The 12,546-nt window shown below is 38.1% G+C and overlaps 1 long non-coding RNA gene across 1 annotated transcript in view; it reads left to right on the top strand.

Moving 5' to 3' along the window:
- Positions 1 to 11,338: 11,338 nt before the first annotated feature.
- The window catches only part of LOC145425400 (uncharacterized), a 34,105-nt gene continuing 32,897 nt past the window's right edge, over positions 11,339 to 12,546 (top strand). The window contains exon 1 of the long non-coding RNA XR_013906079.1: positions 11,339 to 11,579. This is a non-coding gene — a long non-coding RNA (uncharacterized LOC145425400). The remainder of the gene's footprint in view (positions 11,580 to 12,546) is intronic.

Raw genomic sequence — 12,546 nt, 5'->3', positions numbered from 1 at the left:
GATGACAGTTCCTCATTTGAGAAATAAATAAATTCAGTTGTAGAAGCCAGACTCTGCCTCCTGAGGGCCTTTGCAAAAATGATAGACGTTTTGTCATCTGCTCAGTTTGAGAAAGTAACTCATGCATTTATTTCATCCAGGCTAGTGTAATATGCTTTATTTTGGTAGCAGTCAGGCTATAATGATTGTTTAGTCTCTGATCTTTTAACTAAACAAACTCCAAACAGAACTCTAAGGTCAGCTGATAAGTTGCTTCTGATCATGAAAATAGGAAGGGAGAGGCAGATTTTCTTCTTTGTTGAAAAAACAAAACAAAACTAACACTATGAAACATAATCATTTAAAAGTACCGTGTGAAGCAAACATTATTTTGTGGTGATAGGTTAATAATTTTCTGGCTCCCAGTATGTTTTAGAACTCACTTCAACATTTTATTGATTGCTTTGAAAGAGCGTCATCAGTGTTCTGGCTCTCCACGCTGATTTTAACCTCAAAGTAAAATTAAAGCAGAAAAATCTGTGAGTTTTAGAATATAAATAAAATATAACTTTACAAAGTAAATTCGAATACATTTAATATTAAAATGTTGTGTTAAAGTGTGAAAGCTATAAATTGTTTTATTGTGACTTTGTTTTGATGTTCAGTCTCCAAACTGTCTGTGAATCAGCTGTTTTGCAGTGACTCTCCTCTTATGTTATAAACAGCAGAGTTTTCATGTTTCTCTCCTAACTGGATCATTCTTATGTGAACAGTTCCCAGTAAGCCCACTGTGACCCTGCAGCCATCCTGGACTCAGATATACAGCGGTGAGACAGTCACTGTCAGATGTGAGATTCAGGAAGTTGAAGGAGCTCAGTGGACGTATGAATGGAGACCTAACAAGTTAAACACACCTCCAACATCCAATGAATACAGAATCATCACAGTTACTGAGTCTGACAGTGGAGGATACAGCTGCCGGGGCAGAAGGGGGTATTTGTTAACAGAGTGGAGTGAAACCATCACACTGACTGTATCATGTAAGTTGGAGATGTTTCATCCAGATTATCTGTTTTATTAAAATAAGTGAAAAATGGGTTTTTCTTACAGCTTTGTAGCTTTTTCATTCCTGCTTATGAATAAAAGACATCACTGTCAAAAGACTGGAAATAAAAATGCATCTGTTCACAACTTGCTCTGGTGTTGAATCTCTTCCCCTCACTCAGGTTTCTGTTGCTCGCTGTGGTTACACTGATTGGCTGTCACTGGTACATTTGACAAAGGAACAATACACCAAAAACAGAAGTACAAAATAACAAAAATGTATTTAATCCTGCTCAAACTCATTTAGGAAGAATTTTCAAATGTGCAAAATACAATCAGATCATATAAACCTGGGTTATTTTTGGATTACTGATCAATAAACTCAGTCATGTTTCAAATTAATTATTTGAACTGTCCATGTATGTAATGAACTGTAAAAACACAAAGTCAAATATAAAAAACTAACCCTGTGCTGATCAAAACAGAAATACAGAATATTATGTGTGACACAGTTTGTTTCATCTTAACTAGGGTTTCATGATATTTGATCATTTACTTATTTCCATCTTTAAATTGTTCTGATTCAGTCATTTTTACTTTTATGTTCTTGTTCTAAACTGAACTGCAGCGAAACCAAAGCCTGAACTGAGAGCTGATAGGACAGCTGTTCCAGTAGGGGGCAGTGTGACCCTGACCTGCTCTGTGAACCCATCATCATCATCTGGATGGAAATACTACTGGTACAGAGATTGGAAATCTTATCAACCTGTGACAAATGAACAAATCAGTGTCTCAGATGGAGGACGCTACAGCTGCAGAGGAGGAAGAGGAGAACAAGTTTACTACACAGAGGACAGTGAGTCAGTTTGGATTGACACAACTGGTGAGTGTAAATGTAACTTCCTACAAAGCACTACATCTCATAGTAACTGAACCTTTTGTCTTTCATGTGTTTTTATTGTACTTTCCTGAACATTAACAGTCTCAATCAGACCTGTTGTGACTCTGCATCCAAACTGGTCTGAGATATACAGAGGAGAGACGATCACTGTCAGATGTGAGATCCATGGAGGAGACACTGAGTGGGATTATGAGTGGGAAACAAACAGCACCATAAAACCTCCAAATCAAAATGAATACAGGTTTAGATCTGCTTCATCATCCAACAGTGGAAACTATCGCTGTAAGGGCAGAATGAAAAGTTCACAGCATGAAACAACAGAGTGGAGTGATTCAGTCACACTGACAGTTTCTGACAGTAAGTCATATTTTCTTTAAGCTGTTTGAACACTTTGTAAAATGTGTTTCTGTTCATATAGACTGAGATTATTATTCTTTGTATAAACTGAGCTCACTGTTCAGAGACTGTACTACATGTTCACTGAGAGAAAATCTTTGTTGAACAGATGAACCCCGTCCTGTCCTCACTGTGTCTTCATCATGGCTGAGTCCTGGAGCCTCAGTAACTCTGAACTGTGAGGTTGAACATCGGTCTGCAGGATGGAGCTTCTACTGGTATAAAGCTGTTCCTGATCTATCAGAGAAATCCTCCAGTTATGAGCTGCTACCTGATGGCAGTGGGACTGCACAGGACTCCTACATCATTCATGGACAGATACACACAGCAGGATATGTGTGCAGAGCTGGAAGAGGAGACCCAGAGTATCACACTGATCTCAGTCAACCAACGTTTGTCTGGTCTGCAGGTCAGTTTGTTTCTCTCTGTCCTTTCAATAAGCTCATGTTAGCTCATCATTTTTATTCTCCAAGATTTAGACCATTAAAATCTCGTTTCCATGACAACCATTTATCTCTGTATAAATTAAAACTCCCAAAAAGAAGAACTGAACTGAATATTTTCCTTTCTCTCTGTGATCAAACCAAACTGAATTTCCTTGTTTCCTTTTAGATTAGATTAGATTAGATTAGATTAGATTAGATGAACCTATTAATCTGGTTCCTTCCAGAAATTCAGTTTCCAGTAGCACTGTCACGCTGGACGGCGGCCAGCAACTTGAACAGAACCCAAGCGCAGACCGTACGGTTACGGTGTAACCTTGGTTCTTATAGCGAGGGACTATCTCTCCACCGTGAGGCCACTCGGAGACGCGTTCTGATCAAACGATCACCGGTGTCACGTCTGCACAGCTGTTTTATACGTTTGCTGTGGGGCGAAATATCCACACGCCACGACCCAGGGGGGTCGTACCCCGTACATATGGATCCATAAGCCTATTTTTTTCTGTTGTTCAATACTGAAGAAATTTAAACTTTATATGCAGAACATTGTAGAATATTTTTAAGGTTATCTGCTATAAAAAGCCAGACCAGGAAAATCTCCTTCATGTTTTTCTGTGTTTTATTCTCAGTTACTTTCACACAAAGACATCTGCTGTGATGTTCACAATTCTGATGAAGTCAGTACTGATAAATGATCAGAATTATAATATTTCTGACTGTCTGAGGCTAAGTTGAATCGAATCGGGACTTTGAACACCGGAATCAAATGGATTATAGAAATCAGTGATGATACCCAGCCCTAGTGAGCAGCCTAGGCACGACAGAAGTGGATGTAGCTGTAATAGGAAAAGAACTATTGCTAACTTTTCTGTTAAGTTAAGGCCTGATCCTTCTGAAATTCATAGCCAGTGCTCTGACACGGTGTCATCAATCTTTGAATGCTGAAAAAGCACAGTGTATCCAGAAAAACACATTATATTATATAAATTATTATAAAATTTGTGTGCGCCTAACTTTTTAAAGTTAGGCGCACCGGTATGCCCATGGCAAAAAGTTAGTCTAGAGCCCTGCCCAGGGTGATATCTACAACCTTCAGGACACCAGCCGACCCCTGGTTTAGATTAAAGAATATTCTTGTGTTAGAATGGCCCAGTCAAAGTCCAGACCTAAATTGAGCATCTGTGGCAAGACTTGAAAATTGCTGTTCACAGATGCTCTCCATCCAGTCCGTCTGAGCTTGAGCCATTTTGCAACAAAGAGTTGACAAGCATTTCAGTCTCTAGATGTGCAACGCTGGTAAAGACATACCCTGAAAGACTTGCAGCTGTAAGTGCAGCAAAAGGTGGCTCTACAAAGTATTGACGCAGGGGGTGCTGAAAACAAATGCACGCCACACTTTTCAGATTTTTATTTACATAAATTTTGAAAACGATTTATCATTTTCATACCACTTTACAGTTCTGCACTATTTGTGTTCTATCACATCCCAATAAAAAAACATTTAAGTTTGTGGTTTTAAGGTAACAAAATGTGTAAACGTTCAAAGGGTATGAATACTTTTTCAAGTCACTGTCGGTCAGTTTGATTTAGTCAAGTAACAGCATCACCGTACAAAACACACCATTGTTTCAAGTATCCCAGGTGAGGTGTTAATGATTTTTTACTGATACAGAAGAAGATAGAGAAGTGCTTCAGCTTCACATGTTTTGCGTAAAAAATCTGTAAAACACGAAACACGTTACAAATGATAAGATGTGTGTATGTCTGAGACCAGATATTTACATGAAAGTAAAACCAGGTGATTTCCTCCTCCACACAGATACAAAGTCTGTCTGCGCCTTCTAAACAAAGTCTGTAAGGTACAGTTAACTTTACACAATTTCTGTAAAGACTCAAACACACAAAACAGAACTTCACTTTACATCAAGGGGAAACAATACTTTTAAAATATACTTTATTGTTCTTCAACAGGAAGCCGCAGGTGGGACAGGCATGTTGGGCAGCCAGTAACCCCTCACACATGTCCTTATGCTGATATCCAGGCAGGTTTTCAGTGTTTGTAGCTGCAGACTTTTGCAGCAAACATTTCCACAGTCATGTGAGGTCAGAGCTGGATTCTTCCATTCATTCAAACACTGCAGCAGATTATAGAAACCCTTCTTTTCTCAGCTCACAACAGAAGTTCTCCATCATATCGAGACTATCTTTCCACTCCGTTGCATATTCCATATGTACGGGGTGCATGGTGGTGGCGTGTAGACACTTCTTTAAGATGTCATCTCCTGGCATATTGCCCGTGGTTCGCCAGACCTTTGTGTTGAGTCCCTGCTTGGCCTTCAGCGGGCTTGGCCACCAGTCCCCTTCCCAGTCTGCAGAAGGCACGGGGTGTTTCGCAGCTCTGGGGCTGGACCCTTCGGGTGACCTCCCTACCTCGGCCCTACACTTTCAGCAGCTGTGCTGTTGCAGACTGTGTTCCCCTGGGACACAGGCGGCAAGTGAATGTTTTCCAGCCTGCAGTGCCGGCTCCATGTGAGGGGTATTGCAGGTTTACGCGGCCAGCAGGGACTCACTCAGTGAGCTGAAACCTCCTGGCTGCCTACAAGTGTCTCGTTCGCGAGTTCACTCTTGCTGCTCCCCTGTCTGTGGACGTGTCCCATCAGGCTGTGTCCCCTGGCATATCGCCCACGGTTCACCGGTTTAGATAACTTAGATAGCTTAAAAATGTTATTATTTGGCTTTTTTCAGTGTTTTACTTGTTCCTGAGTAGATCGGTTTAGCAGAGTTTAAAGTTATAGTTTTCACACAGTGAAATAAACGTCAAACAGAAAACTGATTAAACAGAAGTGTGACATGATCGAGAATTTACTCCAGTGTAGTGTTATATTTTAGGGAGCAAAGAGCAGACGGCTGAGTTTATTAAAATCCACCGACACAATCTGCAAATTTAATTAAAAGTTTAATGAACTATCATCTCGTCTTTTTTATAGTGAGCACATACCTTAAACACTTCAAGCTGTAAGCTAGTGATAGTTATATGAAAGCAGATGCTGCTGGTGCAATAAGCTGTACGTTTTACGTCCAGTGGATGCATGATCTGATTAGTCGACTAATCAAAAAAATAATCGGTGACTAGTCGACTATAAAAATAATCATTTGTGACAGCCCTAATAACAACTATCCATTCATAATTTTCCCTATACAGTATTATACTATTATACTAAACAGCAGTAAACTGGTCTGTTTCCTGACATCATCTGATGTTTTTGTAAAATCTTTGGTTGTGTTGTTCTGTTTTTCCGCTGCTCTCTGTAAAATTATTAAAAGACAGTTTTGGTAATGAGCTGGATTAGAAACATATGACTGCAACACTTTAAATATGTGTTACAACACACTCCACTCTTTACTGTTTTATCTAATATTTGGAAAAAGAAGAATGTGGGTTTTTTATTCATAACAACATTTATTTACTGCTTGACTTTGTTTCTGTTTAAATTTTCTTGCCTAATAAATTATATAAATACAGTTTGTTGTCAGTAAAACTGTGAGAAATAAAATCCTTGTTGTTTGAAAGAGCTGACATTTTTGTTCTTTGGTGTTTGTTTTGTTTTTCACACCTCTAAGCAAACTTAAAGGCAGCATCCTGCAGTAACCATAGCAATTTGTTTTTAAATCGATCTTACTTTCTTTCTTTTTTTTTTTAATAAAAGTGTTAAAAGTGTGATTTTTTTTTTTTTTTTGTGATTTTTTTTTAAACTTTCTTACTTCAAAATAATCTCTCTTTCAAATTTAATTATTTAGCCTACTTTTGTTTCTGGCCTAAATAAAAGCAAAAATAATGTTATAGAGGAAAAGGTTAAAAAAATAAAATAATCAAATATATGTTAACAAATCTCCCAATCTTATCTTGAGTTTAGACCTTTTGCACCAGTTAAGCCTTCGAAACAATCCTCGCCTTAAATCTTGAAGATTTTGGGTTCACCAATTTAGAAATAATCTTACTGCTGATGCAGCAGATGTCAGTGCGCTTAAAACATTTCTTCTGGATCACTTTTGTCTCCTTACAGGATTAAAAACATGAAAAAAGTCTGTGATTGTTTGTATGAGTGAGCATATCACTTCTGAATTATACAATCTACAGGTCACAACACTGATATCACGAACATGCTGATGTTATAATTTAAATATGTTTGTCTGAAACAGGTCTCTGTTGTAAATGAGACATTGGGTATCAGTTACTGTACTGCAGGCGATGGCAGTTCGGCACTAAAGGGCCACTTTTTTCTCACAAATTTGCCACTTTAATGTCGAAACATTTTCCCTTCTTCTTTTCCTCATAGAAATGATGAATAAAAACACTTATTGGAACAACGGACACACAGATATTTCTACACTGAAACAGTATTACTATTACTTATATGGTTTGCCATGCTAAAAACATTTGTAACCCACAAACCAGCAATAATAGCATTTGTCCACATGGTGTCAGCATCTCTCCTTAACAGAATTGAGATACGTGAAAATGTCTGAAGCCACAAGTTTGAACTTCGGATCTTTGTTGGAAAATAAGGAAATAATCACAAAGTCACTGAATCTTTTTCTGCAGCTGTGAAAGTTTAAATGGTTTCTTTTCAGTCCTTCAGGCTCAGAGCTGATTTGTGAGGAGAAACGTAGCTTCATTAACACAACAAAACTAAGACAAAGAGGCCAACTACACCTGTGCATGGCCTTTTGTTACCCAAGCACCTCCCAGTAACTCTCCCACTATTCCCAGCACTGCTGAACCTCAGAAATCCCAAACACTACATTATGCTGTTGATTCTTTACTTTGTTGTTGTTTGTGTGTGTATACAGAGGCTTACAAGCTAACCTATACACCTATACAAACTATACTATACTATGTTGAGGTGGTGTGTAAGATCATCTGTAACTAACATTCACTCCCTGACTACTGATTATATGTTTCTCTACTACACCAGAGAATAAGTGATGCAGAAGTGGACATGAAAAAAGAGAGGGCCACCATCCTGCAGGGAAAGACCTGGAGAAAGACAAAACAACACAACCAGGAAGAGCATCGAGGTGTGAGGAACCTCTGAGGAATGTCTGATAAATGGTTTGGTTCTTATACTGCACTTTTTTATTCTGAGCACTCAAAGCGCGTTACACAACTTGCCCAATTTACCCAAGCACTTTTTTCTATTTACTTGCTTTCTATCACATATTCACACTTCAGCAGATGGATCAGAGAGCAGCTTGGGGTTAGTATCTTCCCCAAGGATATTTGGCACACAGACTGGAGCGAACCATCAACCTTCCAATCCTGTCCTGTCTGACAGGATTAAATTTATATTAATTTTGTCGCAAAGACACCAGTGACATAAAAAAATGCAAATGTTTTAATGACCTTTTTCTTAATGTTGGTCCTGGCTTGGCAAAAGAAATTTTAAAAACTGGAAACCCTCCTAAAATTAAAACTATTAATGTAGCAAACTCAATGTTTATGAGGGGAGTAGATGAAGAGGAAATTATTGATGCAGTTACATCCTTTAACTTCAAGAAATGAACTGACTGTGATGGCATTGATATGGACTTAATTAAAGATATTATTGGATGTATTGTGAAACTATTTACCTACATTTGTAATCTGTCATTACAAAGTGGTTTATTTCCTGATATGATGAAAATTGCAAAAGTAGTTCCAATATCGTCCCATTTCTCTACTACTGCAGTTCTCTAAGATACTGGAAAAAATATTTTACAATAGATTGTTTTTGGTGATAAAGTCATATAATGTGCTATATGAAGAGCAATATTGATTTAGACCCAAAAGGACCACAACGCTTGCCTTAATGGAGTTAAGTAATGGAGTAAACACTGTTTTGAAAACAAAGAATATGCTGTCAGAGTTTTTTTTAGATTTAAAGAAAGCATTTGATACAGTTGATCACAACCTTTTACTTAACAAACTATGTACATATGGAATCAGAGGGGTGGCATTATCATGGGTTAACAGTTACCTTAAAAACTGTAAAAATAAATAAATACATAAATAAATGCCATAAATGCCAAAATTGTGTGTGAGGTTCCCCAAGGATCAGTTTTGGGGCCGCTGCTTTTCATATTGTGCATTAATGAGAAATGTGCAATTTCAAACTCTTTGAAAGTAATATTATTTGCAGATGATACAAACTTACTGTGCTGTGGAAGTAACTTGGAGCAACATCTGAATGAACTATAAAATGAATTAAATAATCTGAAGACCTGGTTTGACCTTAATAAATTAACATTGAACCTGAGTAAAACAAAATTCATAATATTTGGGAATCGCACATATTCTACCAATAGTAAACTGACAATAAATAACATTGAATTAGACAGAGTATCTGAAATAAAATTCCTCGGTGTGATAATACATCACAAACTATGCTGGATTCACCACATTACTTATATCAAAGGCAAAATATCAAAGTCTCTGGCAATTCTCTACAAGGTTAAGGATCTCATCAATCAAACATCATTATATTATCTATTGTTCTATTATACTGCTGTACATGACATACTGTGGGGAAGTGTGGGGAAAGACGTATAAAACACACACCCATCCAATATAGATTCTGCAAAAAAGAGCAATAAGCATAAGAAATAAAACTAGTTCAAGAGAACCATTAAATCCACTTTTTATCAAATTAAATATTCTCAAATTTAAAGATTTGGTTGACCTCAGAACTGTGCAAACAATGTACAAATCAGCAAATAAATCTTTGCCCCACAAATTCAGAACTTGTTCCATATAAGACCAAATACTCATGAGAGGAATCCTTATGTTCAGCAAGCCAATAGTAAGGACAAATGTAAAATATCACAGCATTACAGTCAGAGGAGTTAGTGTGTGGAACACCTGTACACATGAAATCAAGACAAGTACATCAGTACAAAAATTCACACAATTGCTTAAAAATATAAATTGCATGAATATAGGAAATCTTCCTCTCAGTGACTGAGTTGTCTCATTGTGTCCTCATTCTAATAGATCAAGGCCAGAGTAACCAAAGCTTAACCAAAGTGTTTATTAAGGTGTTTGTCACATAAAATAAGCTCAGAGATTAAGCAGATGTTAAACACAGGATGCTTAGTTTATGTAAAAATGTCGTTTGTTGTTGTTTTGGTTTACATGCTGCAAATGGTTTTATTTGTGTATGTTCATGTGTTAGACTTGTACATAGTTAAACATGTATGGATCAAATAATGTTGAATTCTAGCTATGGATCTGTAAGCAATTACATTTGAGATAAGAGGCTAGGAACAGGAAAAGGGCGATCGTGGCTCAAGAGTTGGGTGTTCGTCTTGTAACTGGAAGGTTGCCGGTTCGAGCCCCGGCTCAGACAGTCTCGGTCGTTGTGTCCTTGGGCAAGACACTTCACCTACCACCTACTGGTGATGGCCAGAGGGGCCAATGGCGCAATACGGCAGCCTGGCTTCTGTCAGTCTGCCCCAGGGCAGCTGTGGCTACAACTGTAGCTGACTCCACCAGTGTGTGAATGTGAGAGTGAATGAATAGTGGAATTGTAAAGCGCTTTGAGGGGTCCTGAAAAGTGCTATATAAATGCAAACTATTATTAAAAGTGTAAACTTCATCCTACTCCTTTTCGAGCACACACATTCTGTAGACATAGATATTTACATGAAAACTTGATGATTTTTACGTTTTGTTTTTTCTTTTTTCTCTTGTTATTTCAGTTATATTTAAATGTTTAAAATAAGAAAAATATATATATATTCTTCTAACTCTATCTATAAATTCATCAAACTGCAAACATGACAATACAGAATAATGCCGACACACAGGGAGGCAGCTACAGTGTCTATGAAGGGTTGTTGGTGGTTGCTGTCTGTTCTGCCACAGGTTTATTTTTAATCCACTGAACGGCCTCATATTCGACTGGGCCACATAGAAAAGAGGAAATGCAGCCTGTGGTTTGAAACAACAGTTTTGTGTGTAGCAATCTCTTATTTTAAGCCATCAGTATCCAGCAAACATAAGGTCCTAAAGCACACTGCACTTTGTCCTCTTTATACCCTGATGAGGACAATACTTTAGACCAGCGGTCCCCAACCCCCGGGCCTCGGACCGGTACCGGTCCGTGAGTCGTTTGGTACCGGGCCGCGAGAGTTGAGGCTCAGGTGTGAAATGTATGGTTTTCAGGGTTTTTATCGGTTTTCAGCGTTATTTTGTTATCGTTTTTATCATTTACTCAGTTTTCCTTGGTCTTTTCACGTGTGTTATGAATAAATCTTCTTTTTTTCGGTACCGGTACTAGTTTTATTTTGTTGTATTTATCCACGACACCTTAAAGGCCGGTCCATAAAAATATTGTCGGGCATAAACCGGTCCGTGGCGCAAAAAAGGTTGGGGACCGCTGCTTTAGACTATTAACATGTCAGTAAGATGTGAAACTTTAATGATTGAGACCATGAACATATGCAGAAAGTGTTTAAACTCTGACCTGTAGATCAGACTGTGACAGGAAGGATCACTTCTCAAAATGATGGAAAATATTGTGTAAACATTGTTATTTGTATAACTGCAAGTTCACACGGAGCTGCAGTCTTATCTGCACCATCTCTGCACTGAAACAAACCTCAATGATCTTTTGTTGTTTCCTTCATCAGCCTGCAGAGTTAAAATGAGGAAGAACATTTACTATAGAAACTGTGCTTTAACTGCTACATTAACTATTTACAGGTATTAAAGTAAAAGAAAAAAAAAAAGATTACACATCTTTACTGTAACAGTGCCAGAGCTGACAGGTGGGGAGGTCCAGGAAGAAGAAATTAGAAGAACGAAAGAGAAGGAAAGAGAGAGAAAGAGAAAAAAGAGGTAGCGATACAGAAAACAAACAGCACCTGAAAGAGAGCAGAAGGAAGACAGAGACCCCATGAGGAGAGCTTCTGAGAACCAGAGGCAACGGGCAGCCGACCCTCCCAGAGTCCAGGGACCCGTCACAAGCTGAGGACAGGGCCCAGGGCTGTGATCACATGCAAATAATATACAAGGACAAACAATCATCCACATCAAACCACCGCTCTAAAACACTTCAAAAACTCTGGTGTGGATGTGGTGTCTGGTGTGGTTACTTACTCTTGTTATCCAACTTCAGTAAATGTAAAGAGGAAGTGGAAGTTTGCTCGAGTTATAAGTGAACTGTTTAACACAATGAAGCAACATGTGGTTTGTTGCTTTGTGCATTTTCTCAGTAGACTTTTACGATTCAAAGTTACTATGGCAACATGAGTAAAAATAAGGGCAAAAGTCTATCAGGAATAATTATTATAACATTAGATACACAGAAAAAAAACATCCGTCTACAGTCATGTTGTAGGTAATACACCACAGTATCTTCTGATCTATTAGTCTACACATCACTGAATCATTTGGACAGATTAACATTTGTGGAATCACACAGTGTTTAAGTCTCAGTTATTTATTTATGTTGACTGGAGGGTGTAAGTTGAAACTTCTGTGATCTGGAAGACTTTGTGATGACCCACAGGTAAGTCTCTGTGTTCATGTGATCAGTTATCTGTAACTCAGTTTTCTTCATTTGTTACCATCGAGGCCTGAAACTATCAGCTTCATAATAAAGGTCACCTTTGTTTGGTACTCTGAGTCCTGCTCTGGATATGGGTCTGCTTTTTGAACTGACTCTGAACACAATCACATGATCTTGGTTGGTAACATGTGGTGTTCAACACAAACATCATTATTACAGTGTTTCAATCATT

This window comes from Astatotilapia calliptera, chromosome 3, assembly GCF_964374335.1.
Source record: "Astatotilapia calliptera chromosome 3, fAstCal68.1, whole genome shotgun sequence".
In the NCBI taxonomy this organism is placed as follows: Eukaryota; Metazoa; Chordata; class Actinopteri; order Cichliformes; family Cichlidae; genus Astatotilapia; species Astatotilapia calliptera.
The sequence above is the reverse complement of the archived record's forward strand: the minus strand, read 5'-3'. Positions and strand labels throughout refer to the sequence as shown.